Source organism: Acomys minous (genome assembly GCF_964271855.1).
Source record: "Acomys minous genome assembly, chromosome: 2".
NCBI classification, from domain to species: Eukaryota; Metazoa; Chordata; class Mammalia; order Rodentia; family Muridae; genus Acomys; species Acomys minous.
In genome coordinates, this window is record NC_140484.1 from 73,754,436 (window position 1) to 73,780,379 (window position 25,944).

Below are 25,944 nucleotides of genomic sequence, written 5' to 3' on the forward strand. Positions count from 1 at the left end.
AATCAGGTGCCGGAACAGGCAGAGTACAGTTAGTTTGGAGACAGGTGGGGAAGAAGTAAAACAGAGCAGGAAATCTGTGAAACAGGCTAGTGAGCTAGCGAAGCAGCGTGCAGAAGTGGAGATTCATCTTCCTGGATAACCCCAACAGATGTGTGGAACGCCTGTGTCAGAGATGCTCCCCATGTGGACTTATCCAAGCAGCCCCAGCAACTGGCTATCGGCTAGGGTTCTGTCTCTTCAGCATTGGGCGTCCACCAGTTCTCAGATGTCTTTGGATAGCCATGCACAGACTCAGGATGGAGTCTGGTAGCAAGGCAAGCCCTCAGGTGTCGTGTGCTGTTTCTTTGAATTGAACCCTGCCCCTAACTCCTACCCAAGGAAAGAGAGGCTTAGCAAACCCAAGACACTCACACAAGACACTCAAGACCCCTCCCCAAGGTTATACAGAGGAGACTCTCAGGTAGAGCTGCCTGCTCAGTGTGTAGGCACCTTTAGGCACACAGACATGGGAGTGGGCTCTTGGTTTGGAGTCACCTGAGCACCTGTGAGTGACATCTCATTCATGCTTGTAGTAAACTAGCCCCAGTAGGTTTACTGTTTTATCAGGCTAGATGAGGGTAGAATAATTTCTATGGTCTGTTGCCAGATCTGGGGTAAGCAGGCATTTGTTCACATCTCCATAGGGAAAGCACCAGGAAAAAGAGACAAAGCTTGGTGATGGGTGTAAAGGAGGGTCAGGGGAACCTGGAAGGCAGGGACTGGCCCCCTTTAAGCAGTCCTGCTCAACTGTTGCAAAGGCTAAGGCTAGGGGAGAGTCTACCCACAATGAGACAAGAGAGGGGAGGGACCCCTGCAACCTATAAAAAGTCAAACCCAGAGCCCCTATTGGGCCCCCAAGACTGGGCCATTTTTAATCAGGGGAATGGGAGCTGTTTGTTCTTCTCAGTTGCTTTCTCTCTGTCCGTTGCCCTCAGGCCTACAGATGCCCTCGTGGCTGTAACTGCCCATGAGCTTGTAACTGCCTTCAGGATGCCTAACTGCCTTCAGATGGAATCCTAACTGTTACTTTGTGTCCAGAAGCCCTGCTGCTCTCTGCTGCTCTCACCCCAGCTTGCCGCATTTCCTGACTCAGACCTCAGATCTCTTGGGGTCGCACTGTCAGTGTCCTTCACTCCCCTGCTGCATCTCCACTGTCTGGCTGAGTCTTTCTAAGACCTACAATTTTTTTTTTTTTACCTCTGCCCCTGCCACCTGAATGACGTCAGGGCTAACCCTAGATGGGCACTCCTCACCGGAGACATCCCATAACATTTAGCAGCTGGATGAAATGGTGAAGTGGTAAGAGCCTAGGCAGATGGCTGGGATGTGGAGGGGGCCAGTGGGAGGAGGGCGTAGCTTGTGTCTTCTTCTAGAGGAGCCAGTTTGTTGTGATTGAGGGGGAGGCTAGGTGAGAGGTTGGAGAGTGAAATGAGACGGACAGTGATTCAGGAAGGGGAGGGCAGAGCATAGAATTGGCAAACTCGGAGAAGATGATAGGAGGGGTTTTATCAGGGAGCAGAGGCTGGGTCCAAGTTCACCCCGAAGTTGCTCAGACTTGGTGCCCAATCCCTTCCTCATCCTCTGCCTTCTGACTGCCATGAGGTGGGCAGCATCTCACACACTCCCACAACTATGATGCTCTATTTCACTGCAGTCCCAGAAAAGACCCTCTTCCTCCTCCCCTCCTTTAAAAGCTATTTTTTTTTTTTTTTTTTGGTTTGAGATGGTCTCAGAGACAGTACCCTAGGCTATCCTGGAGTTCTCCCTGCTCCAGTCTCTCAAGCATGGCACAAGAGCTGTGAGAGCCCAGCTAAACCCTTAGTTATTAAGTTTTCCTTTAGACATGTTGGTTATGACTGCACAAATGTAGGTAACACCAAAGGAGAGAACAAAGAAGCTGCCAAATTTATTAACAGGATTTGAAGTCATCAGGTACAAGAGTGAACCAAAGATGTGTGCCCACAGTTGGCATCTGGCCAGGAGAAAAGGCAAGTCAGATTAGCTTGAGGAGGCATTTTCCTTTCTGTATGTCGTGGATGTGTGAGTGTATGGTGTATGTATGTATGTATGTATGTATGTATGCATGCATGTATGTATGTGTATGTATACATACTTGTGGAAATCAGGAATTGATGATGGGTGTCTTCTCCAATCACTCTCCACCTTATTTTTGAGGCAGGTCTCTCACTGAACCTGGAGATCAGTGACTGGAGAAGACACATGTCATCAGTTCCTGACTTCCACAAGTATGTATATACACACACACACACACACACACACACACACACACACACACACACATACTGGTGGCTGGTCAACAAGCCCCGGGTATCCTCCTGTCACAGGCCCCTGATCTTGCATAGCAAACACTTGACAAGCTACCTCCTAAGCCTCTGAAGAGGTATTTTAAAAAGAGTTATTCATTTTTGTTTTATGCTGTTTTGCCTGCATTGGATGAATGTGCACTATGTGTATGCGTAGTGCCCAAGGAAGCCAAAAGGAGGCCATTAGATCTCCTGGAACTGGAGTTACAGATGGTTGTCAGCTACCATATGGGTGCTGGGATTTGAACCTGCGTTCTATAGAAGAACAGCCGATGCTTTAAACTGCTGAGCTAGCTCCCTGGCCCCTAGAAGAGGCATTTTCTAATGAGTGTGGCTGGAGGCTTTAGGGAGAAGTGACAGAGTTTGACAGATGGCAGGAGTCCAATCCACTCAGGATGCAGGAGACTTAAGCAGGAGACAGGGGGAACAGCACAGACCAGGAAGGCAAGTGTAAGATAGGCTGAGGTGCCTTGTTCAGGGAGAGGCTGTGGGTGGTGAGACAGAGTATGGGCCTATTCTTGGGAATAAGCCATGTGGGCAGAGATGAGTGTGACATCTCAAGTCATGACTCTTTTTCAGGCTTCCTGCTTCCTAAGATGCCCCCATGATAAACTCTAGGACCCAGTGGTACCCAATGTGATGATCACCAATGAAGTGAGTTCAGTTCTGGAGTCTGGATGACCTGGGGTCTGATCTTGCTAATTCTCTCCCTCCCTCCCTCCGTCCCTCCCTCCCTCTTTCCCTCTCCCTCTTCCTCTCCCTCTCTCCCTCTCTCTCTCCCTCCCTCCCTCCCTCCCTCCCTCCTCCTTCTTCTTCTCTCTCTCTCTCTCTCTCTCTCTCTCTCTCTCTCTCTCTCTCTCTCTCTCTCTCTTGGGTTTTTTGAGACAGGGTCTCTCTGTGTACCCTTGGCTGTCCTGGACTCACTTTGTAGACCAACCTGGCCTTGAACTCACAGGGATCCTCTTGCCTCTGACTCCCGAGTGCTCGAGTTAAAGGCATGGGCCACCACGCCTGGCCTAGCTGTGACTCTTGAGAAGGATCCCACCCTGGAGAGCCACAGCCTGCATGCTAGCATGAAGAAAGGAGCGAGCACACGGCACCATGTCACCTCTCTGTCCCCACTCAAAGAATGATTCTCACTGCTGTTCCAGTGTTGGATTCAGGAATCAAAGTTACACACGGCCTCCTGTGTATGTTGGAGGACATCTATCTCATCAGGAGGCCTAGGAAGGACTTCCCGGAGGAAGTGGTGTTGTAGCTAAGACCTATGGACTGAAAGGTGATAGGCAGGTGAAGAGTGGGAATAAAAGCATCCCAGGAAGAAGTAATATCAAGGACCCATGGTGGGGAGGCGTGGGCCCAGGAACTCCAAGAACTGAGGCAAGGGAGGTGCCGGTGCAGTGGAGAGACTGGGGGAAGAGCACAGTCACCCACTGCTGTCAGGATTTGCTTACAGAAAAGCAATGGGAAGTCAGTTTTATCAGGTTTGGGCTTCTGGATAAAGGAGGGAGTATAGTTAAAGGAGGAGGTCCACATCACAGCGGGGGAAACCATATGATTCATCTATGAAGGGATGCAGGGATGCAGTAGACTTGAATAGGCTGGAAGAGATGGAGCCAGAGACAGAGGTGGGTGTGGGAGAGGCTAAAGACCTGGTAGAGTTTTCTTTCTTTTCTTTTCTTTTGGAGAAGGATTGAGGAGAATGGAGAGTGGGAGGGAGGGGAAGAGGGAAGCGGAAAGGGGGAAGGGCAAGATGGAGCCCAGCTACAGTGGGCTGTCCATCTAAATTGTCCTTCAAGGCCAAAGTCCCTTTCTGGAAGGTCTAGTTGCTCACCCGAGGTTTCTTGACCAGTCCCAGGTCATGGGTGATTATTACTTTAAACCAAGCGTGAATACTTTGCCCACATCTGGTGCTTGCCACAAAGGGAAGTGTGTGCTTTGGATCCGGCTGTGAGGGATCACACTGTGAGGCTACAACACAGGGACCAGGTGTTGAGGAACACTACAGTTTGTACCTTAAGTGCCTCCAGAGACTGTCAACCTGTGGCACTACTGGGAGGGAGTGGGTGCGGTCTTTAAGAGATGGAGCCTGGTGGAAGCTAACTCATCAAAGCATGCCCCTGAGGGGGCGTACTGGGGCCTCAATTTCTTTTTTGCTCTCCAGACACCACGAGGCTAACAGGTCTGCCTCGCCGTGCTCTCCCAGCCATGATATTACACATTTCCACAGGCTCTAGAGCAGCGGTACCAGGGATCGAGGGTACCTCTCAGCTGTGAGCCAAGATCAATTTTTTCTCCTTGTAGGTTGATTTTCTCAGGTATTTTATCATCGTAGCAGGAAAGCTGAGTGGCACAAGTAATTTCGCTATTTTAACCAGTCATTGGAGGGTGATTCTTCAATAGAAACATACGTGGGAAGACCATATGATGATTATGAGGTGTGATGGCTAGTCTTAACTGTCAACTTGGTTTAGAACCAGCTAGGAAATGGGCCTGTGGGAATTCCTGTGAGGTGGGAAGAGCTGCCCACTGTGGGGGGCAATGTCCCCTGGGCTTGAGTCCCTGGAGAAAGTAAACCGGGAACAGGCTTTTATTATTCTCTGTTTCTTGATTGTGCCCTAAGCTCTTGCTATTAGAACTCCTTTGCTGCATTGTGAGCAGCAGGCTGTGAGCTGTTATGGTTTCACAGTCCTTTGTCATAGCATCAGGAAAAGAAATTAAGACATAGAGTGTCCTACAAGCCAAGGAAGGAGACTTTCAGAAAAAAGGCTAGACCACAGAGTTAAACACTGCTGAGATGCTAGACAAAGGCAAACTAAAATTTCCAACTCTTTTTCTGATGAGTAATGTAAAGAATAAGTGTTTGTATTAGCGGTCCATTGCAAATGAGTAGAGCGACTATTGTATCAGCTAGCTACTGCTGTGTAAGAAAAACATCCATGATGAAGTGACTTAAACCCACTAAGGTGATTTCTTGTGAGTCTATCACTTGGTTGGGGTAGTCTGCTGACGTGGGGCAGGTTTGAATAACATTGCCTGGACTTATTGAGGAAAGTGGGTTGACTGGCTGGTCCAGGATGGTCTCAGTTAGTCTCTGCTCCATGTGACTGCCTCTCAGAACCAAGGCAGAGGAAACAGATCATACAAGGACGCTGAAGCGGGACATTGTATGTGGGAATAGCTCAAGAAACTAGGAGGGAGTGGAAAGTGGGCCAGGGGTCAGTGAGGAGCAGGAGTGGGGGATGGGGTGACATCAGGAGCCCCTGGTAGAGCATCAGTCTCTGCTATTAGAGTTCTTCTCCATGTCTGCCCTAGTGGCTCCAGTTGGCTTCTGCTCCTTGGAGGAGGCTTGACACTTCTCTTGGTTCCACGTGTGGGTGGAGGACACCTTTGTTCCTGCCCGGCCTGCCTGATCATCCCTAGGGGAAGAAGAATGAGTATCATGTTTATTTTTTATTATTTAAATCACCTATGCTAACATGTAACGATTTATTATTTTATATGAATGGAAGCATATTTAGGAGGTAACTGTCATACATTTCATAGCTTTTAAAAATATTCTTAGGGGTCTTGAGTGATCTGCTCCCCCACACCAAGAAGAGATTATTTTAGAGTTTAAGAGAAATGATTCCAGCTAGGTGACTTTTTTGATTCCAAAAATCATGCATGTATGTATGACCTAAAAGTAGACATGAAAGTGTCCAGGGGACAAAATGATGAGAGGGGTCTTAAAAGGGACAGCTCAAATGTCCTCTGCTTGTAGCAGGGAGCATGTTGAGCCAGAGAGGTGGCCCTGCTCCCCTACAAAGGCTCCCATACTGGGCCTTTGCTTCTCTCAGTTTGTTTTTATTCTGTATTTTATTTTTGTGTGTTTGTGTAGTGCGCGTGCGCATGTGATGTGACGCACGTGTATGTGCATTGGTGTGAGAACCAGAGGTGGACACTGGGTATCTTCCTCAACCACACCCCCACCCCCATTCTGAATTTTAAGGTAGTGTTTGTCACAGAGGGACCCTGGAGTCTGTAGCTCCCTGGAGGCTCGATGGCTGGCCAGCGATCTCCAAGGCTTGCTTGTCTCCCTCCTCTTCCTCTTGTCTCCACTCCCAGGCCTAGGATCACAGGTGTAATCCATCACGCCTGGCTGTGTATGTGTGTGTGTGTGTGTGTGTGTGTGTGTGTGTGTGTGTGTGTGTGCACGTGGCTGCTGGATATGGGAACTCAGGTCCCCATGTTCGCAGTGGTAGGCACTTTACCACCAACCAGGCCCCTAACACCTGACATCTCTTTCCTATCATGAGTCACCAGGGCAGTTGTGGGCTCCAGAGTTGCAAGTTTGCTGTGGTTGTGGAGAAATCTCAGTATACAGGTTTCCTCTCAGGAGGTGCCTCTGTGGGTGGCTGGGAGGCCTGAGAGTTCCGGATGCGAGCTCAGCCTGAAATCCATGGGCTTCTACTTGAAGCTGTTAACTTCAAGACCATCTTCTCTCAAGAGAAACCCTGTGGTATAAGATGCAGGTGGGGTCAGCCAGTCGGAATTCAGACCTCGTCTCAATAGTTTCTGCAACTGTGGGCAATATACCTTGCTTTTAGAAATGCAGAAGAGAAAAAAAATCAATATTTCGACCCTCACAACCAATCACACCACAGAAGTGGCAATTCTGTCCTCAGCATGTCTGCACGGGTCTCTAAACAGGGCAGCGGAGTGTGGGGTAAGGGAGGCTCGTAAAAATGACCGATGCACGTATTAATGATTTAATCTGCTAACGTGGGGTGGCTGCCTCAGAGAATCTCATTCGTCAGTGCTCAGGACCCTCGGAGGAGCCACGAAAGGGGCTGGTGCAGGAGGTGGCAGGGACGAAGATGAATCACAGAGTGCAGTATTGATTCGCCCCGCCTGTAGCCGCCTCTGTTTGGAAATATGGAAAGCAAATTAATGAATAAATGAGCTGGCTTGGTGAACCGTGGCCCGCTGGGAGTGCTGGTATTTAAGCTGTATGCACCAAGCAGTCTCTAGGCAAGGGCTGCAAGCGAAGGGTTGGAGGCGGTGTGCACAGGCAGCTCTGATCTGCCCGTAGAGGGGCCTCGCCAGGCAAATCTGCTTTCCTCCTCTGGAGAGAGTCTTGTTGCATCCCAGGCTGGCCTGAAACTTAGCATTCATTCTCCTGCTTTAGTTTGCCTAGAGCTGGGATGGCAGCTTTGATCCCGGCTGGCCTTCACTCCTTCCTTGGAGGAAAGGGCTGAATGGGAGGATTCAGCTAGGCAGCCACTACTTAAGTAAAATTCCTTCTCTTTCGAAAGACTGTGTGTGTGTGTGTGCTGTATGCACACGAGTGGGCAGGAGTGTGTGCCACTACACATACTCCTGGAGGCCAGGGGAGGCCACACTGTCACTCTCTGCCCTATTCCTTCTAGACAAGGCCTCTTACTGAACCGGGAGCTCACTGTTTCATCTAAGCTGGTGGGTCAGCGAGCTCCCAGTCTCTGCACTGGAGTTACGGGCACCACATCCATGTTGTTTTGTCTGTCTCTTTATTTTTTGAGATCATCATACATCATCTCTTCCCTTTCCTTCTTCCCAAGGATTCCTTATGTCCCTCCTTGTTTTCTTTCAAATTCATGGCCTTTCCCCCATTAATAATTGTTACATGTATGTATGTATGTATGTATGTATATACATATATATAATTCCTAAATGTAATCTGCTTGGTCGTTATAGTGATACTTGTATGTATGTTTCCAGGGCTGACCACTTGGCACTGGACAACCACTTGGTGTGCCCTTCCCAAGGGAAGGCTATTTGTCCCCTCTCAGCATTCCTTTAGTTGTCTGTAGTTCTTTGTGTAGGTTGAGGCCACAGAGCTTTAGCGCCCCCCTCCCGCGACCCACTCCCCATCCGCCCCCGCCCCGCACTCCCCTCCCCCACCCCCTCGCACTCCCCTCCCCCACCCCCTCGCACTCCCCTCCCCCACCCCCTCGCACTCCCCTCCCCCAGACCCCCGCCGCTTCCCTACATTATCATCTCTGCTGTTGTCCCTGTTCAGCTCATGTTTGGGCAGCCGTGCTGGTGAGGCTTTATGGGTGTAGGCTCTAACGTTACTAGGAGACATTGTCTCGCAGGAAACGCCCCCATCCTCTGGCTCTCCTGGTCTCTCCGCCCTCTCTTGCGCACTGCTCCCTGAGCTTTGGATGTGGAGTGTTTTGCAGGTGTATCCACTGGGACTTCACAGCTCTGCCCTATGTTGTGTTTTCCAGTTATGGTCTCCGTCTATTGCAGAGAGAAGTTTCCATGAAGAGGAGTGAGGACTACATTTACATCTGAAGATTCGGAACTTTTTATATGGGTGCCAGGGATTAGAACTCAGGTCTTTAGGCTCATACAGTCAAGTGCTCTTTCCCACTGAGCTACATCCCCAGCCCTGGGGCTACCTTTTTTTTTTAATTGAAAAAAAAAATCATACATTATATTCTGATCATGTTTCTTCCTTCCCCTCCAGGCCTCTTAGACCCTCCCCACCTTGCCACATACCCAATTTCAAGCCTTTTCTTTCTTTTTAAAAACCAACCAACCAAAACCAAAACCCAAATCCACAGAGACCATCCCTCCAAACACACAAAAACCAGAAGCCAAACTATACAAGCAAAAGACCAGCAATATGAGAGAAAATGTATACAAAAATACTATTGAGTTTGTGTTATATTAGCTAATTAGTCCTGGACATGGGGACCTCCTCTGTATGTGATAATCTATCCAGTGAGACTCTACTGGAAAAAAAAACCTTGTAAGTGGGATTGCAGATAGCTTCTTGATTAGAGGTGGGAGCTGTGTCCACTCCTCCCTTTTAGGGCCAGGACCCTGCACCTATGCAGAGCCTGCTGGAAGGTACTTTTAAGTGTTGGGCAATACTGAGAAATATTAGACTTCACATTTCCTGCTACCAGACTGCAAAGAAAATAACATCCATCTGATTGGGTTAAGGCTAACTGTATTAGACAGGGCTATGGGTCGCACATAGTGACAAAAGTGATAGTCTTAATTTTTAAATAACTATTTCATACTTAGCCACTTAGCATGTGTTTCTTGAGTGCTTATTAAATGTTCTTACTGTTGCTGGTGCTCAGCATAGAGCTGTGGACAAAACAAGGTCCCGTCTCTCCCAGAACTCCCCTTTGCCCTTTGTCTATAGGCCTTCAAGGAGGGCCTGTGGAAGGCACCGTCTTTCCTCCAATGAACTCAGCATCTTTGTCAGCACCCAGTGGCCAGGGCTGGGGTGTGGCTCATTTGCCTGATGTGACTGGGGCCACAGGTGCCCTTGCTTGTGCGGGGTGTGTTTATAGGCTTACCACATGTATCTGTTCTACTGATCTGCGTGTCTTTCTGTCTGTGCCACATTGTCTTGATACTTTGTCTCTAAAGTGGGTGAGTGGCATGACTTGTCCCTGCGGTTTTGTTTTTTGCATTTCTGCAAACATTTATACACCAACTCCATGTCTTGCTGGGATTTGGTAGGGGTTGCTTTAGACCTGCATTCAGGTGGGGAGAAAGGGCATCTGGAGTGGCTGAGCCATGGCCTCCACCCGGGAGCATGGCACCTCTTCCATAGCTTAAGATATAGTCTTTGATTTCCCTCATGTTGTTTGGTTCTCAGCAGAGAAGCCCTGGGGTATTTTGCTAGATTCACTCCCAAGTCTTTCTTTCCGTCTGTCTGTCTGTCTTTCTTTTGAAAAAGCAATTGAATATGACAGTCAAAATTCAGTTTAGATCTCTTCGCTATAACAGACAAGGATGCAGTTGACCTTTGTGTGTAAGTCTCATATCCTGACATCTTGCTGGACTCATTAGTTCTGGGAGTGTTTGTGCACATCTGTGTGTGTGCATTCTCAGGCACATCTGTGTGTGTATATATGTGCAGTTTCAATTAGGATTTCCTACACTTATATTCGTGTTATCTGCAAAGAAAAAGGATTGTATTTCCTCCTTTCCAGTCTGAACAGGTGGCTGTCTGGAGTTTATTATTATTATTGCTTAAGAATTCCTCCATGTAAATGCCAGATGGGGTAATTTGGTGGCAAATGGGAATTGAGGCAATCTGGAAGGGGCTGCCACCGCCAGGCTGTGTAGGTGCATGGATTTACATCTTCCCATGGTAAAGGTGGTCCTGATGTAAACTTTCCTACTATGTAAATGTGAGTTTAAATACGTAGACACCTTCTAGGCCAAGCAAACCCATTGTGGGATGGGCTGGCTTTGTGTTGTTCTGCCATAGCAGCTGCTCCTATGCTAGGGTCTCCAGCAAGCAGTGCCCGAGGGATGGGCTGAAAATTGAGAGTTTGGAGTTGTCTGCAGACTTCCAGGAGTGACAAGGAGGCTCATGGGATGAAGGACTCACAGCATCTGGAGGGTCGTCTCTGGGATTATGTGACATAAAGTCATCTGACAAAGTGGTGCCTCAGGTGGGTGGTCTGGCTGTGAGGCTGCTGGAGGGGTGGGGATAGGGGTTAGGCCCACACAATAAATAGGTTAGAGGTGAGAAGTTCTCAGACAATGGCCTGGCCATCTGAGTGAAAGTGGGAGGTCTGTCAGGCAGGAATGAGCTCTCCGACTGTCATGTTAATTTCCTGTTTCCTTTTGTCACTATTTTCGCTCCCTTCATGTTGCACAGTTGACCGGTGACCTCCCTCTTCCCCTGCGTCTGTCTTCTCAGCACCAGGATTATAAGTGTGTGCTGTCAGGGCCAGGTTTTTATGTGGGTTCTGGAGATCTGAACCCTCTTTTGTCCCCTTCCACTTCTGAAGATCTCTTCCTTTCCCCCCTACTAGGCCCACTTCTACTTCTTTAAAAAATATATTCTTATATTTACTTTGCGTGTACGTGCCTGCGTGTATGTCTGTGCACCCTGTGTGTTTAGTGTCCACAGAGATCAGAAGGCATCAAATTCCCTGGAACTGGAACTGTGGATACTTGTGAGCCACGTGGGGTGCTGGGAATTCCTCTAGAAGGACCAGAGAGCACTCTTTTTAAAAAATTTAAAACTTTATTTATTCACTTTACATCTTGATTGCAGCCCTCCTCCACTCACCCCCCCCCGTCACTCCTCATCCCCCCATTATCCTCTCTCATTTTCCTCAGAGAAGGGGGGGCAGGTCCTCCATGGGTACTAACCCATCTCGGCATTAAGTCCAAGGACTTGGCACATTAAGTTGCAGGACTAGGTGCATCCTTTCCCACTGAGGCCAGGCAAGGCAGCCCAGTTAGGGGAATGGGATCCAAAGGCAGGGATCGGAGTCAGAGAGGACCCCTGCTCCAGTTGTAGGGGGACCCACATGAAGAAAAGAGCTGTGAATCTGCTGCATATGTACAGGGGACCTAGGACCAGTCTATGTATGGTTTTTGGTTGGTAGTGCAGTCTCTGTGAGCCCCATGGGGCCAGGTTAGTTGACTCTTAAGATTTCTCACAGAGACTTTGATGCCTCTGCCTCCCTCAATCACTCTCCAAACTCTTCCATATGACCCCCTGAGCTGTGTGTCTCTGCAGCTGTTTGTACCAGCTGCTGGGTGAAGCCTCTCAGAGGACAGTTATGCTAGGAGTCTACAACCATAGCAGAGTAACACGAACAGTGTTCAGGGATTAGTTTTTTCCCAAGGGATGGGTCTCAAGTAGGGGTTAGTCTTTGGTTGGCTGTTCTCTCAATCTTTGCTCCATAGTTGCCCCTGCACATCTTGTAGATAGGACAAATTTTGGGTCAAAGGTTTTGTAGATGAGTTGATTTCCTTATCTATTCAATGGGAAGTTCTACCTGGCTATAGGAGGCTCCATATTCCCTGCTGCTAGGAGTCTCAGCTGAGGTGGTCCCCATAGACTTCTTGGGACCCCCCCTATCCCAGGACTCTAGCATGTCCCAGAGATGCCACTCACCTCCAATTTCTGTTCTCTCACCCTCACCCTGCTCTCCCTACTCCTAGTACCTACCCTTGCTCCCGTCTCCATCTCCTGTCCTACCTAGTTCCCTCCCTCCCCCCACCTCCAATGTCTATTTTACTTCCCCTTCTGAGTGATCCTCAAGCACTCTCCCTTGGGCCCTCCTTGTTACTTAGCTTCTTTGGGTGTGTGGATTGTAATATGGTTATGCCATCCTTTATGACTAATATCCACTTATAAGTGAGTACATACCATTGTGCCTTTCTGGGTCTGGGTTACCTCACTCAGGATGATCTTTTCTAGTTCCACTCATTTATCTGCAAATTGCATGATGTCTTTGTTCTTATAGCTGAGTACTATTCCACTGTAAATGTATCATTTTTTAATCTATTCTTCAGTTGAAGAACATCTGGGTTGTTTCCAGTTTCTTGCTGTTATGAATAAAGCTGCTATAAACACAGTTGAGCAAGTGTTGTACTGTAGAGCAGTTTTAGGTGTACGCCCGGGAATGGTATAGCTGGGTTTTGAGGTAGATCTATTGCCAGTTCTCTGAGAAACTTCTAGATTTATTTCCACAGTGGTTGTAGAAGTTTGCACTCGCATATGCAATGGAGGAGTGTTCCCCATATCCTCACCAGCATGTGCTGTCATATTAGTCATTTTACCCTGTGTAAGATAGAATCTCAGAGTCATTTTGATTTGCATTTCCCTGTTGACTAAGGAAATTGAACATGTCCTTTAAGTGCCTCTTGGTCATTAGAGATTCCCCTGTTGAGAATTTTCTGTTTAAGTTCTGTGCCCCATTTTTAAATTGGGTTATTTGGTTTGTTGGTGTCTAATTTCTTGAGTTCTTTATATATTTTGGACGTTAGCCCTCTGTCAGATGTAGGATTGGTGGAGATCTTTTCCCAGTCTGTATGCTATCATTTCATTCTATTGGCAGTGTCCTTTGCTTTACAGAAGCTTTTCAGTTTTATGAGGTCCCATTTAGTAATTGCTGATCTTAGAGCCTGAGCTGTGGGTGTTCTGTTCAGGAAGTTGTCTCCTGAGCTGATGAATTCAAGGCTCTTCCTATCTTCTCTTGATTTTTATGTTGAGGGTTTTGTTTCACTTGGACTTGAGTTTTGTGCAGGGTGATGAATATGGATCTACTTGCATTTTTCTGCATATAGACATCCAGTTAGCCTAGCACCATTTGTTGAAGATGCTATCCTTTTTCCATTGAATAGATTTGGCTTCTTCATCAAAAATCAAGTGTCCATATGAGTGTGGATTTATTTCCTGGCCTTCAGTTCGATTCCATTGGTCAACCAGCCTATTGCTGTGCCAGTTCCATGCTATTTTAATTACTGTTGCTCTATAGTACAACTTGAGATCAGGTATGGAGATTCCTCTGGAGGATCTTTTATTGTACAGGATTGTTTTAGCTATTCTGTTTTTTTTTCAATATGAAGTTAAGAATTTTTTCAAGGTCTATAAAGAATTGTGTTGATATTTTGATGGGAACTGCATTGAATCTGTAGATTTTATTTCATAAGATGGAAATTTTTACTATGTTAACCATAGCAATTCATGAACATGGGTCTTCTTCAGTTTGTTTCTTCAGAAACTTTAAGTTCTTGTCATACAAGTCTTTGACTTGCTTGGTTAGAGTTATACCAAGATTATTTTATATTTGTGGCTATTGTGAAGGATGTTGTTTCCCTAATTTCTTTCTCAGCCCATTAATCATTTGTATACAGAAGGGCTACTAATGTTTTTGAGTTAATTTTGTATCCAGTCATTTTGCTGAAAGTGTTCATCAGCTGTAGGAGTTCTTTGGTCGAAGTTTTGAGATTACTTATGTATACTATCAAATCGTTTGTGAGTAGAAATACTTTGACTTTTTCCTTTCTAATTTGCATCCCCTTGATCTCTTTTAGTTGTCTTATTGCTCTAGCTAGGACATCAAGTAATATCTATATTGAAAAGATGTAAAGAGAGTAGGCAGCCTTGTCTTGTCCTTGATTTTGGTGGAATGGATTTAAATTTCTCTCCATTCAATTTGATGTTGGCTATAGGCTTGCTTTATATTGCCTCTATTGTGTTTATGTATGCACCTTGTATCCCTGATCTCTCTAAGGCTTTAACATTAAGGAGTGTTAGATTTTGTCAAATGCTTTTTCTGCATCTATTGAGATGATCGTGTGAGTTTTTTCTTTCAGCTTGTTTATATGGTGGATGACATTGATGGATTTCTATATGTTGAACTATCCCTGCATGCATGTTTTCCCCATCTATGGTGATTGAAAGTTTTGACAGGTATAGTAGTCTTAGATGACATTTCTGTCCTCTTAGGGTCTGCAAGATATCTACCCAGGCCCTTCTGGCTTTTAGAGTCTCTTTTGAGAAGTGAGGTGTAGTTCTGGTATATATGTCTTTATATGTTACTTGGCCTTTTCCCCTTGCAACTTTTCCATATTATTTCCTTTGTTATGTACATTTGATGTTTTGATTATTATGTGGTAGTAGGATTTTGTTCTATGGTCCAGTCTATTTGGTATTCTGTAAACTTCTGGTATATTTATAGCCATTTCTTTTTTTTTAGGTTGGGGAAATTTTCTTCTATAATTTTCTTGAAAATATTTTCTGGTCCTGAGAGCTAGGAATCTTCTTTTCCTTCTATTCCTATTATTCTTAAGTTTCATCTTTTCATAGGGTCCTTGATTTCTTGGATGTTTTAAAATATCAGGAACTTTTTAGATTTACATTTTTTTGATGGATATATTGGTTTTTTCAACTGTATCTTCTATGCCTGAGGTTCTTTCCTCCACCTTTTATATTCTGTTGGTGATGCTTATGTCTGTAGCTCCTGCTCTCTTCCCTAAGTTTTCCATATCCAGGATTCCCTCAGTTTGTGTTTTCTTTATTGTTTCTATTTCCGTTTTTCAGGTCTTGAACTGTTTAATTCATTTTCTCCTACCTTTAGTTTGCATTTTCCTTTATTTATTAGTTTCCTCTTTAAAGTCCTCTATCATTCTCATAATAATACATTTATAAATAGTTGTGTGTGTTTCAGTTGTGTTAGGATATCCATGGCTTGTTGTAGCAGGATAGCTGGGCTCTGATGGTGTCATATTGCTCTGGGTCTTGTTGATTGTGCTCTTATGCTGGCCTTTAGCCATCTGGTTTTCCCCGGTGATGGCTGGGTGTTCCTAGTGCCCAATGGACTTCTTGGGAAGGTGGTAGAGTTGGATTCTGACAGGTCTCCTCCGGACATGGGTAGAGCTATGGGCTGGAGGCTGGAACCAGGTGTCTCTTGGGCCCAGTAGGCCTTGTTGAGAAGCTGGGTAGTGCTGTGGGCCAGAGGTTGGATGCTCCTGGGGCCTGAGAGCCTGGTAGAGTCGTGGGCTGGAGGCTGGAACCGGGTGTCTCTGGGGTCCAGCAATCCTCCTCAAGAAGGCAGGTAAAGCCATGGGCTGGAGGAGGTTAGATGCTTCTGGGGCCCAGCAGATCTCCCTCAAAGGCAGGTAGAGCTGTGGGCTGGAGACTGAATGTTCTCCAGCACGTACTCTTAAGCCCTTAGCTATCTCTCCAGCACCCACATCCATTTCTACTTTCAGTGTGTGTGTGTGTGTGTGTGTATGCGTGTGTGAATATATATATAGACAGAGACAGACAGTGAGACATAGACAGGCAGAGGTTAAGTGTGTGGGTAAGGAGGAGAAATTTTAACATTTCTTATTAGCATATATTATTGACAGCTAATGATGGGTTTCATTGTGACATTTTACAATAATCATTCAGCTCATTTACACTATATATACATACATACATTCATGTATACATACATATGTTATATACATATATGCATATATGTATAATATATATGTATTTGTAGAGAGAGAGAACCAATTAGTCTCACTAAGGTTTCTTACAGGACATGAATGACTTTATTTACAGAAGCATGGGCACCTTAACATTGGCTTCAGCAATGCAAAGATGCTTTCTCCTCCCTCAGAAAGGCTCATAGATCCTCAGGGAAGGGTAGGGCCTTGTAAGAACCCACAAAGGGACAATTTTCAGGGAAGATTGTTTAGCTCACAGTTTTGTCAACTACATGCAGTTGGATGATTCAGGCTGGGATAGGGGAGGCAGGAATTTTGTGGGCATAAGCTGCAAGCATCACCTCCAGGTGCATGTGTGACTCAGCCTGGGCCAGCCAGACTCTCCCCATAGCACAGAAGGTCCTATCAATCCTTCAAGTCTGGCACACAGCCTTGGTTAGAAATGTGCCCACAACTTGAAGATCCAGGCCGTGGAGGGGGTAGAACTGCCCCAAAGCTTGACATTTCTCTTCAGAAGTGGCCAGCAGCACAGAAACTCTCTGCAGATGAATTGCTGCCTCCCAGGATTTTCTGCAGCCTGGGAGGCAAGTGAGTGGACAGTCGGGCCTCCACTGTGGTGTCTGGATGGCTTTGCATCTCCTACTAGCACAGCTAATCATTGGCAAGGACCTGACATTAACAGCCTTTTCATTCTGTCCCTTTGTCCTGCCTGGGCATCTGTACATGCAATTATGGAAAGGCAATTTAATGCTGACCAAATTAATTGCATTTGCCAAATGGGCTTGAAACACTCCACAGGCAATTTTCCCTGTCGGCACAGTGAGCTATGGCACGCAGATTATGAGTGCTCGTGACTGTTGGCACACTGTCCCTGGCTGTGGGTCAGGTTTGTTTGTTTTGGATAGGGCAGGTTGGCGAGCTGGCTATGAGTTGACAGTCGTGGAGAGGCTGGGAAGACGCCTCCGCCTCCTTGTTTGCCCACCACTTGCTCTTAGCTTCATCTTGAGTGACATCAGCTGTGTACTGCTGAGCACTTGTCAGGATCCAGGCACATGTCAGGATGCACTGTTTTTAATATTCATGTTTATGTGAGGGAAAGGTTAGTATCCCCATTTCACCATGGGGAAACCGAGGCACAGAACTAGTAACCCAGCTGAAATGTGTGTCCCGCTGTAGCTTCCCACCCTGTAATTTGTGCCATTCTATGTCTCTGAAGGTGAAACTGAGGGAATTCTAGAAATGTGCCTTGGGCCTGGGGGTAGAGGGTGTGGCTGCTGGCTAATGTCTCTGGTGTTCTGTATAATTCTCCTGCGTTCATAGCCTGGCTCTGATAGAAGCTGGATTAGCTTTGAAGAACTTAGCTATCTCATTGTCAGTGAATCTTCAAAATAATAAAAACACTTTAAAATGCCCTATTCTGCATGTCTCTGAGGTTTTTGAAGATCTTATCTAACTATCCTACCTTATCTTTTTATAGAATCATATCTATCTGCTGCACCTAAGATGTATATTCTTGTTATAAAAGCAGACTAGTGATTGACATGGCCATGATTAGATAAACTAACAATTAACTTGTATAACTTATCCTAAACAGCCTGCATTAGCACTTTCAAAGTATTGGAAGTAAACCTTGTATTATTATTGATATATAGGTACAATACCTCATATTAGAGTAGAAATATTTATATATAATGTGTTTGAAGAATAAGCTTACATTTGAATTCTATACAGGTTAACTTGTGGCAACACCCAGCCTACCTCAAAGAGGATGATGAGCATCAAAGAACCTCATGGTGATGGCTTCAAATGTGGTAAACCTTTCTGCCAGAGACAGAATTCTGCCTAAAGAAGAGCAAGCTTGGATGCAGGCAGAGTTGATGGCTAAACTCTGCTGAGACAGGGTGAGCAAATCCTCAATAGTTCCTGCCTCACAAACATGTCTGTCAGAGATATTGTGTCAGAAGGCTGATGAAGATGCTGCAGCATAATACAGAGTCTTGGGTGACTATTCAGGTAGAAAACTGTCTCTGTCATCTTCTCATTTGGGAAGCTACTAACCTGCACTTCCGGCATACTCAGGTAATCAAATTTACTCCTTCTCAAGTCTCTGATGGGGTTGAAGACCAGGTAGTTTAGTTTTACAGTGAAGCTTATTTGTTTAGAGCTTAAGATGCTTTTAGGTCTGGATAGATGTTCTAAGTTGAAAATGACAAGAAGTGATGGAGATTGATTTACATTCAGAAATTTAGACGCACCAAGAGAGAAAAGATGTCTTCTTCAAGGCTGACGAATACAAATAGCCAAAAACACTAAGAATGTAACATATAATTCGTGATTGTTTCATGGTTCTTCTTGCTATAGGTAGTTTATTGTATATATGTGAAACAATATAAATGTACATGTAAAAAAATCAAAAGAAAAAGAAAAACTAGGCTATATCTCTGTGCCTCAGTTTCCTAATCTGTGTATGTGGAGCAATGTAGTTGTATTTCCCTTCTAGAAATTGGTCATAATGGTGGTGATGTGCTCTGGCTTGGGATGCTTGGTAAGGATGACACCGAGCAGACGCTGAGCTTGGTTCAGGAAGACTGCACTTAGGGTTGGGGCCAAGAATAGAAACTGGTATTGCTGAGGCTAGACACTTGTGGTGGGCTAGGCAGTTGCCAAGAAAGCGTCTATGCCCCAACTTGCCAAGGATGCATGGTGGCCCCGATGACAGTGTTCTGAATGCAGACCTGGGAGACAGTGTGCCTGCCAGCTGCTGGTGCTGAGACTGACCCCCTGGCTGGAAACTGCTAAGGGCCAAAGGGGTTTTAGAACGTTTGGTGCTCTGGAGGGGAGAGTGTGCTGGAACAGCACCTCATTGTGGATGGAAAATGGAGTGCCTGTAACAGGTAGCTGCTGAGACAAGATGCAGTCTGCATTGGACCACGCCCTGCCTTCCCCATCCTCACCGCAGTCAGCAGGCAGTGAATGGGGAGCTGCTTGGTATTCCTGATGTCTCGCTGTCCTTGAGATTTGATCCTGTGTAGCTGTGTGGGGCCTGGCTCAGTCTCTTGGTATTTCTGACCCCCACATTAACTCCTCCTCTCTTTCCCTAGGGTGATTCTGGAGAGACCTCAGTTCAGCACAGTATCTTCTCCAGAGCTGTCTACCTTGTTGACTGGAACAGTTGACTGAACAGCCTGTTAAGGTACTCAGTGGGCTCTCAGACCTGGGGTTAGTGCCTCCTTACTGGGGCTTCCTTTCTTGGTCTGGGAGGGCTTCTGGCTTGCCTCAGGCCTGGTTCCTGCTGACAGTTCTCCTCAAGGCTTCATAGAAGGTCCCAGGATGACCACTGAGCCTCTAGACGTTCTCTGTCCAGCTCCCGTCTCCAAGCTTCCGTCTCTAATTTCCACCATTGCTCCATTTTCCTTAGGAGGTCCATTCACTGCCATTCCCCAAACCAAGCCTAGAAGAAACTTCAGCCAAATAGAAGCAGACTCTTCCCACAGCTTTGCCAGAACTACTGTCATGGGCTCTTCCTTGACTTTCAGTGCCCAGCCTTCCCTTTGGGTTAGCCGCCAGTCCCTGCACAGTAGGAAATGGGGCATCTCATGGAGAGTCTCAGCTGTGGGTCTTTGGGGAGAAACTAAAGATATAGAGTCTATTGAGGGAATGGCAGGAGTTGTTGGGTTATCCACTGTGGTGGATGTAATTTCTGTCTTGCAGACTCATCTTACTATAGATAGTTCCAGACCCTTCAGAGCTGGTGGCCTCTTACCATGACATCATACAAGTGCAGGGAACAGCACACACAAAGAGATTCTGATCTGCCTCCAAGAGCCTGGAGCACCAGGGGCCAGATGAGAGCTTGAAGCCTGTGAGACAGTGCACAGTGTAGTGGGGAGGGCTCCAGTTGGGTTTCCGTGCCCCTAACACAGAAGAGTTCAGATAGGAGGAGAGGGCACAGTTGAATATTAGCATACAGAGTTTAATGACAGCATGCAATGGAGATATTTACAAATCAAGATGACCTAACAATATGCATTCACAGGTCTTCAGTGCCTGTTGTTTCCCTACAGGGACAGGAAGGAAGGTGCTTCTCTTGAAAGCCCGCTTTACAATGAATTCAAGTAGACATATTAAGACACACGAATATGCACAGGGGCTTATGTGCACCAAAGCTGACTAGCTAGTAGAGAAAGGTAGTTATCAGTTCAGCAGAGTAGTGGTGACATCACTTAGCATGCCCAGGAATGGACTTGCTCCTTCTGGAATCCGTTGAAGTTCTGTGAATAAAACCCCAGTGTTTTCCGTGCTCAAGGAAGATGTTGCACTATGACTGAAGTCCATGCCATACCCTAGCCAGGTAGTAAGTCTTAAATCTCTCTTAGTTTGGCTTTACACTTACCTTTGTGCTCACTCACAATGTTTTCTAAACAGGGCAGGCATGAACAGGGCCATTCTAACCCCTTTGTCTCCTTCAGGGCAGAGGAAGTCCTTCAGGCTGATGGAAGAGGAGACCCAGATGGTCTATCTGGATAAGGAAATGAGGAAGAACATTTTAGATAAATGGATAGCTGGCATGAAGTTTCCTCTTCTCTGGAATTAAAGCCTGCCACCTCTTCGGAGAACACCAAGCTCATTTTGGCTGGAGTTCAGGGGCTAAGGTGACAGGCACCATGCCTGGTTCCTTCCTTTGTGACCTGCCCTGGGAAGGCACTTGCTGGACCTGTTTTAAGGAAACCTCTGAAGATCTGAGTGATGCTCACTGGCCTGCTGATGTCTGGCTATAGAGCCAGAAATAAGTCCTCACCAACATGCCTGATCATGGGTCCTTGGTCCTTGTAACCTTCCTTTACTTGCACATCTCCCAGAGAACACATACTTCAAGAGAACCAAGGAAAGAAAAGATGGTCCCAAGAGTTCTGGAAATGACCTCTAGCTACAAAGGGCAGTGTGGCTGGGACCAAAAGCCTGGCCATAAAGTTATAAGATTCTTTGATGGAACTCTTTATGACCAAGAGCAATTACTAGGATCTCTTTCAAGGTGCATAAGTGTATCTTCTCTGTGAGGTGACATCTGTGGTCTCCACAAAGAGGATGTATGCCAAAAGCCTGGTAAATGATACTTCCTAGTGACTGCATCTTCTCCCACTGGAAAAGTGAAGAACAGTTCAGTCAAGTAGTGTATGTGCTGGCTGACTCCATAGGCCCATTATCCATGTGACTTTTCTTGGGTCAAAGGCCAAAGAAATTAGGAGCATGTCCTGAACAGTACAGATGCAGTCACGACACAAAAAGTCACCCAGATTTTTGGTGCACATCTCTGTTCACCCCAAAGACTCAATCAGCTCTACATTGTCTGATTCACTTGGTTTGTCCCCATCAAGGCTCCCTGACATAGTAAGTAATAGCAAACACATGCCTTCCCCAGCTGCTGGCTCCCATATGGACTGGAGGCTACTGGCACAAATCTGCTTTAGCGTTTCAAGTAAGATATTTGGTTCTCTGACCCCATTTCCCATGAGGGGACCTGTGGGGCTCACTTGGCTGTCACGGTTGTGGATCGTGATGCTAAATGCAGTGACTGGACCATGATAGCTCAGCCTTCATTTCACTTGGACACTTTCTTTTACATGCCCTGGCACAGTAGATGCCAGGACCTTTTTCCCGAAGGCACAATTTCTTCAGTGTCTCAAGCATCCTTTGCTCTTCGACAAGGAAATGCCAATGATGCCTAGCTGTTTTGGAGGCTGATTGCAGCTGCCACATGTTTCCCTACTCTAAACTCAGACCACTGTTGAGTCATGGCCACACAGCAGAAACTTGTCTTCTACTGAGACCTCAATGCCCCGTCAGCAGTGCGGCTGCAGAGATTAGCCCCCTGCTGCCAGCACAAGGTATAACCCTTCTCATTGCAGGAGGTGCTCCTTGACTGCGCCCTGCTCGGGGACCCTGCAAACTCCTCACCCAGTAGGACCTTGCAGTGAGCCTAGGGTGTGTCAGTATCATGGCCATCAGGGCTTCGATCTACTCATGATCTTTTTTAGCTGGGCCAAAGAGAAGAGCCAGGAATTCCTCTGTGGAGCTGGAGTAAAGAGGCTGTGGAGACAAACACAGATGAAGGAAGGCTGAAGTGCTGAAGGCCTGTTCAGGCAGCAGGAGGAGGTGGACGAGATGGCTCTGGGATTCCCTTCACCCTGCTTGGCACATCTTGCTGCTCCAGCTTGCCCCAGTAGTACATTTCCAAGGCAGCACCCCACATTTTCCCTTTTGTATGACCTGGGTCTCCACGGAGAACAAGTGCTCTCTTTTTTTACGGCTGACCATGCCCTGCACCCTCCGACACTGCTGTGCCTGGGAAGTGTGGCCTTGTTCCTGCTAGTTCAGGGCCCCTGCCTTAGCCCAGTGAATTCACCCCCTTGGTGACTAGAATTTCCTCTCAGGCTGTCTTCTTCCTGCTTCACCCTGCTTCATGCCACCGCCCCCCCCCCCTGCCTGTTGCTATTCTTTGTCCTCTTGGACATAGGGTTTCTGTTCTTCTGTTCAACAGTATCATCAAGGATGCTGCTGGTGTGGAGGAGGGGACTAGCTGATGAAGGCTCTGAGCTCTCTGTGGGTCACTCTGTTCTATGTGAGTGTTCAGTCATGCATGTAGCGCCAAGCCTGGAGGGTTGATACTTCACAAGGCAGAAGCCACGTGGACCCTCTTTCTCTCCAGAAATTGATGCTTTGGGTCACAGTGAACTGAAGGAGAGCGGAGCTGTTAGCTCAAACCTTGCTGTGAGAGGAGCGGATATAGGGGCTTGTGTCATGTTTCTGGTCGGTGTCTCGTGGTCGACAGGCGTTTGGCCACACTGCCTCTAAAGGTCTAACCTGTGACCCTCCTGTGGTTCTCAGTCCGTACCAGGTGGAAGCCAGCTCTGTTGTTTAACAAACATATGTGGCTGTTCTCCATTCCTTGAATGAAGATGAAAAAGATGCTGTTAGTGATTTTGACACAGACAGGACTTACTCAGCACCGAGCTGGTCCTCCTGGACCATGGCTCTCTCTGCATCATGGCTCTCTCCTGGACCATGGCTCTCTCCTGGACTATGGCTCTCTCCTGGACTATGGCTCTCTCCTGGACCATGGCTCTCTCCTGGACCATGGCTCTCTCCTGGACATGGCTCTGTCTGGACCATGGCTCTCTCCTGGACCATGGCTCTCTCTGGACCACAGCTCTCTCCTGGACCATGGCTCTCTCCTGGGCCACGGCTCTCTCCTGCACCACGGCTCTCTCCTGTACCATGGCTCTCTCCTGGACCATGGCTCTCTCTGGACCATGGCTCTCTCCTGGACTATGGCTCTCTCCTGTACCATGGCTCTCTCCTGGACCATGGCTCTCTCCTGGACCATGGCTCTCTCCTGGACCATGGCTCTCTCCTGGACTATGGCTCTCTCCTGCACCATGGCTCTCTCCTGGGCCATGGCTCTCTCCTGGACCATGGCTCTTTCCTGGACCATGGCTCTCTCCTGGACCATGGCTCTCTCTGGACCATGGCTTGCTCCTGGACTATGGCTCTCTCCTGCACCATGGCTCTCTCCTTGACCATGGCTCTCTCCTTGACCATGGTTCTGTCCTGGACCATGGCTCTTGCCCAGATTTTGCCCTTCTGAATCCATCCCCCGCACCATAGCAAGCCCCCTCCCTCCTTCACATACTCTGCTCACACATGCTGTCTGTTTCTGTGACTCAACTATCACAGAGGAGGGAAACACTTTAGGACACCTTTAGGCTCATAATTTAAAGATGGACACAGTCTGCAATGGCAGAATACATTAAAAAAGTAAATCCAACCCAGAAGTAAATCTTGGTGGCCATGCGTACCAGGTTTCCTGTGGGACTCAATTTTTTCTTTATTTTCTGCAGCCCCTTCCCTGATGTGTATGCTGCTTTTTTGGGGGGGTATAAGGAGGCAACAACATAAACTATGAAACCGGTGAAGAATTCACCTCCATACCCACTTCTATCCCCTTCTTCAACTGCTTTTTGAGTCTGTGGGTACAATCTAGTACTGGCTGCTGCTGGTGCCTCTGGGTCCAGATGATGCCAGGCAAGCTGCCTCTCTGTGCAGGCCTCGTCCCTTTCTCCTTCAACAACCTCTTACAGTTGGTTCTTTCTAGATGAGATGGTCCTAGGTAGGATGGGTTCACTCCCTCGCTGCCTCATGGGGAGAAGGAGCTTAGATGGACCCACAGGGCTTGTGTTTGAATGGATTTTCTCAAGTTCCCATGTTTACTGACGGATGTACCCGTGCCTGAATTGAAGGTAGACTATATTGTAAGTAGCTGTGATATCATTCCGCCCCTTGTCCTAAGATTCTATGACTTCTTGAACCTTATAGCCAAAGTGATAACACAGCATCCACTGTCCTAGCAAGTGGGGGATTTGTGCAGACTATTTTTCTGGAGGCTCATGGTGAGACTTCATCACAGAAAAAAAGTCATGAGGGTCTCATGGGTATCTCACATTTATTTGATGGTCGCCTTGTACACAGGATCTAAAACACATAGGCGAAATGAAGTTTTCTGAGGGCTTTTGAAGTTGTCGTGGACTCAGGTATACTTGCGGCTGTGATAAGCTGGTGCAGATCTGAAGAGGTTGAAGCCTTGTATGTTGTGGACCCGGTGGCCATAGTGTAAAACAGAATGCCAAGACTCCACACACCTATAGAAAGGCTGTGATAGCCTTGGCCCTACAACATCTCTGATGCTAAGTAAGAAAGTGTGCCAATGACAGTGTCTGGCCAGTGGTGACTTTTATGGCCATCAGGACTTCACAGTCTGTTGATTCTGACCACATCCAAGAGCACATTTTGCGCTTTGATGTCACAGTGGGCAATTTTCCTTCACGGAGGTACTGAACGGCAGGCACCACTTGGTAGGACATGGGCCACACCTGCTCCTCCCTTTACATACAACCACATGCCTTTATGAAGTTGACCGTATCTCCCCCTGTCATAAATTCCATGATCAAATCTGTCTTTTTTGGTTTGTCAAGTAACTGGAAGAATTTCACAATGTTTGGGTTTGGAACCGCTTTCCTTGTTTACGGCCTTGTCCAAGATCTTTACAGCCACTCTGGTCCTGATGACCTCATGTAATGCTAGTTAACCTTTGAAAACGAGCATCATTAAGATGTAATTAACTCCGAGGATGTCCTTGTAAGAAAGGCTGTCCCTAGGCTTGTCCTCTGTTTGCTGCCTTTACAGATGGAAAATGGTACCACTACACAATGCTTTAAGAAAATTAGAGCAAGACTAAAAGGGAAATTTATGGCCACAAATTTCTATCTTTTAAAATCCCAGGTACCTCAAACAACCTAATGATGCTCTTTGAGGTTATGGACAATAGCAGCTGAAACCCCCAAAGCAACAGATGACAAAGCACAATTAAGGTCACAGCTGGGATGGAATAGGCACTAAAATGACAAAAGACCAAAGGAAAAAGGAGATGCTTATTTGAAAGGGTTAAGAAAACTGAAAAAGAAAAAAAACCCTTCAGCTATGAAAGACATTAATAAAGTTGATATCTCAAAAAAATGCGGCGGATCCCCAAGGAACATTTGGCAAACTTATACCAGAGAGAGACGACAATCCTGAAGGAAATGGAAAAGTCTCTAGACTCCTGTAGCCAATACCAAAGTTGAACTAAGATATTTAAAAAACCTTCAAGACAATATACGGAACATGATTGAAATAGAAATGTATCTCCCAACAAACAGTAGCTCAGGGGTAGTGATTCATTGATGAACTTTGTCTACCATTAAAGAAGAGCAAGATCTGGTGCTCGGGAAACTACTCCATCAAA

The 25,944-nt window shown here is 46.7% G+C and overlaps 1 long non-coding RNA gene across 1 annotated transcript; it reads left to right on the forward strand.

Annotated features, from left to right (window-relative positions):
- The first annotated feature begins 1,104 nt into the window (after positions 1-1,104).
- On the forward strand, positions 1,105-23,203 carry LOC311593027. The gene is made up of 5 exons (XR_014777573.1): positions 1,105-1,338; positions 2,943-3,017; positions 17,838-18,007; positions 19,208-19,299; positions 20,576-23,203. It is a non-coding gene; the product is annotated as an uncharacterized lncRNA (long non-coding RNA).
- Positions 23,204-25,944: the final 2,741 nt, after the last annotated feature.